This window comes from Nanorana parkeri, unplaced genomic scaffold (assembly GCF_000935625.1).
Source record: "Nanorana parkeri isolate BGI_ZX_2015 unplaced genomic scaffold, ASM93562v1 scaffold141, whole genome shotgun sequence".
NCBI classification, from domain to species: Eukaryota; Metazoa; Chordata; class Amphibia; order Anura; family Dicroglossidae; genus Nanorana; species Nanorana parkeri.
The window spans coordinates 570,147-574,383 of record NW_017306409.1 but is presented as its reverse complement, the minus strand read 5'-3'; positions in this window follow the sequence as shown (position 1 = coordinate 574,383).

The following is a 4,237-nucleotide window of genomic DNA, read 5'->3' as shown; positions in this document are numbered from 1 at the left end:
CTGGGGCCCCCCGCGGGGGGGGGGGGGGTGCGAGAGGGTGAATTTTACTGCCCCCTCCCCGCGGCGGTCTCTGCACCACAGGATCTTACACTCTAATGTGCCCCCACAGTCTCACACTATTATAAATTTATATAGCCCTGACATATACCTCAGTGCTGTACAGAGAACACTGAGCCAGTCACATTAGTTTCTGTAAAGAGGAGCTTACACTCTAATCCATAATGGCACTGGCTGTAGGGGGGACTACAAACCACAGCAATGCAGAACAGTATGTGAATTGGACTCTGGGCATGGCACTGCAGTGGACTCTAAGGCCCCACACAGCCCACCATAGATCCTGCACAGCCCACAGAGACTCTATGGTGGGATCTGCGGGGTCTCAGGTGGGCTGGTCGGTGTCCCTTTTCCTGCACATGCAGTTCCGTACCTGCCACTGCTGGCCGCCTCCTCCCCTGTCAGTGGGCCCCCCATCCTTGGGCCCTGGTAGTTCCATCCCTAGTAATGTCCTCCTTTTAATTGTAAAGCTCTGTGCAAACTGTTGGCACTATATAAATCTTGTATAATAATAACAGAAGTCTCATTTTAATATTTTGTCAGCACAATGTTTATTAAGTCATGTGTCCTTGAATGCGGACATGCCGCCATTCATGAAGGGATCTGGGTTTGTTGTCCGATCTAGTTGAGAGGTTAGCGACAGACCTTGTACGTCTCAATTTTTTCCATTAGATGGCGTATGTACTCTATCTGTGCTGTCTTTCCTAAACCCCAGCCACCAAAGCTCTGCCATGAAGTGTTGTTGATATTAAAGCTGAACTTTCATTGAAATATATAGTCCTCAATAGCCACAAAGAATTTAAATCCACTTTGTGTGCACCCAATGCCTTTGCAGATCCAGATATCACCTTGTACAAGTAGCTGTGCCATCATCACTGTGCTGTACAGAGCCTCCGCGGGACAGCAGAGCTGTGTGCTGATTGGTTACTATTGGCAACACAGTCCCCTTTTAAAGTCAATAAAGTGAATTTCTACTTTTGCAGTCAAATTTGCAAAAAACCTCTCATTTGTTATGGGTTCCCGCTCACACAGCATAACGAAAAATTATTTTCAAAAAAAAATTTCTTGTCTTTTAGATGTTTTGTTGCAGCAGGAGAGATGGCTAAATCATGGTTTTACTCAGCACCTTCCCAGTGATCTGTCCTTATACAAAGACTTAGGACTGAAATGTAACAATTGTGTTTCTCTCATTACCTTCATTAACATAAAATGCAGAAGCCAGGGTTGTAATCCTTTAACTCCTCACAACCCCCCTAACATTACAAAGTGCCCCGACACTTCACTACTCAGCAGTGGAGGCTGTAAAGCAGTACTATACTTGCTATGGTGAGTGGTCAACACAGCCAACGCCTCCAGCGTTGTGTAGTGAAGTTTTCAAGCATTTGGACCGTTCTACCGTCTGGCGTGGGCAGCGAGCGAAGGTCATCCTTGCAGCTAAGTGCTATACAAATTGGTAAACTAAACATGAGATTATAATACGTCACGGGAGCGAGCTGGGAGCGGTGATGGGAAATCCAAAACTTTACAGATTTGAACAGAAAGTGAGGGGGAATCTCCCAATGGGGACCCAAATTATCCTCACTTTGTAGAGATTTCATCTTACTTTCTTGGAGACAGGAAGTGAAGAGAAATGTTCCTCAACAGGACACAGATGGCAAAAAAAAAAATGAACTGACCGGAGATATAACCCAAACCAAACAAAATCGTTTTGGCTGTACATACATTTTAATACTTGTAAGGATATCTGTAAAAAATAAGTCAAGGCAACTGGACTTCCTGTATTTTTTTATAAGAAGTTTCGCTGTTCATCCAACCAGCTTTCTCAAGTCTGAATTGAGAAAGCTGGTTAGATGACCAGTGAAACGTCTTCAAGAAAAATACAGGAAGTCCAGTTGCCTTGACTTCTTTTTTACAGATATATCATGACCTGGATGAATGAGAACCTTCACAGACACTTGTAAGGATAGTGTTCAGCAGTCTTTAATTATGTCATATATCTTCATGTTGTACTCTGCATTTACATGCGGAGCTAAATGACTAGCATAAGGCCTCATTCCCATGAGAAAAGGCCCGCAGGTACAACTCCGTGCTGCGTGCACGGCCTTATCCGGCAGCTCCAGGGAAGGACAGGTGCTGCGTGTGATTAGTACGCAGCCCCTATCCTTCTCTATGGGAGTTTGCGGCTGTACGCCGCCCTACGCTCACCCGCCCAGCACGTCCGTGCTGGTGTCCGTACGCGTACGCTGACAGGATGGATTCTATCTGCATCTGGGACACACGCACCCATACGGACCTGCACTTGGGGTGAGCGTAGGGCGGCATATGGCCGTGTACTCCCATAGAGAAGGACAGGGGCTGCCTTATAGTTTATGGTCACTTTCACTTTTTCTGGACAGCTTGGCCTGCATGTAAATGTGGAGAAAGATATTATTAAAGGCACGTGATGAAAATGATGCCATCTGCAGAATAAGATCATTACACAGAGCTACCAGAATACAATGTTTTAATGATAGTGCTCCTTTATTCTAACCAGTACAGGTCTAAATAAACTCCTACAGCTGAGTGAATTGCTGCCATTCACTCCTTGGTAACGTGCCCATGTACCACGCTGGTAAGGAATCCGTGATTGGTCATAGTGTAAAAAGTTTTGGAGAAGTGAAAACGGTTTCTAATCTATAAAACATTCTGCAGAGTGTATTTGCATACGTTGTGCGGGGAAGGTGAATCTTGTGTTATTATTACAGTAAATCATATGGTGATAATACTAGAAGTTTGAGGTTACACCTCAACAGAAACCCGGAACTTCAGAGTACACTGATTTTCTGAAGACCTGTTTACTGATCTGATGTTTAATACTTCCGCCACTGTTATTATTTATTGCACAGTACGTGCCACAGGAGATGGTCAGAGACTATGGACACCCTGCAGTAGATGGTCAGAGACTGCAGACATACTACAGGAGATGGTCAGAGACTGCAGCCATTGGATAATTGGTAATTAATTGATAATTGTTCCAGTGACAACTAAGAGATTTCTCTTACTTTGGAAAGATTTCATCTGACCATGTTGTGTCCAGTGGCGTAACTACCACTGTAGCGACTGACGCGGTCGCTGTGGGGCCTGGGGCAGAGGGGGGCCTGATCAGGAGGCTAGGCCCAGCAGCAGAGGTGGAGGAGGCCAGGGCCCTACAGCATTGGTCTGTCGGAGGAGGAGGCTGGGGCCATGCGGCGGCGGCGGCTCAGGGCTGACAGGTAATAGGAGTTCAGGGAAAGGGACCCCAACCAGCCCACCTGAGACCCTGGAGAGCCCACCATAGAGAGACACAGGTGTGCTTTGCGTGTGGTCTATGGTGGGCTCTACTGGGTCATACCCAGGGGTGCTGTGGTCTCTGGTATGTGCAGGGTCTCAGTTGGGCTCTGTGGGATCTATGGCGGGCTGTGTGGGGTCCCAAGTGGGATCTACAGGGTCTCAGGTGGGCTGTGTGGAGTTTCAGGTGGGCTCTGCAGGGTCTTGGGTGGGCTGTGCGGGGTCTTAGGGGGACCATGCAGGGTCTCAGGTGGGCTGTACAGGATCTATGGTGGGCTCTCCAGGGTCTTGTGTGGGGTCTGCCATCAGAGCCAGCAAAAGCAGAGCTGAAGAGAAGGAGACGGTGCAGCCACGGGAACATGTTCTAGAGGTAGGTACTTTTTTGTTTGGGGGCCCCATACAAAATTTTGCAATGGGGCCCTGTGATTTCTAATTACATCCCTGGTTATGTCTTCAAGAACATTTTCCCAACAAGATGAACATGGTGAAAAAAACTGGCAGGGGTTTGGCTATTTCCTACTCTACAGAATGAAAAAAAACTTTTTTTGACTTTACATACACCTTAAAATCAGAACCTTAACTAAATAGCTCCCTATTGATTCTTGGAGTGGGATTTTCAACGATAAGTCCTCTATGCCATTTATTTTGAAGGACACCTTAGAGGAATATAATGGCTGCCACTGATCGCTGATCCTCCAAACCATGCATGTCAAACACAGATGAAACACTAGGTAGAAATGAGAGGACTAAATGTTCAAGAGGGTCACATTATATCTGCTGTGGGACTCGTCTACTTATTTCCAGAGAAACATTATAACACTTTGGAACTATCATTACAGTAAAAATTTACAATATATAATCCCAGGGAAAGGGGCAA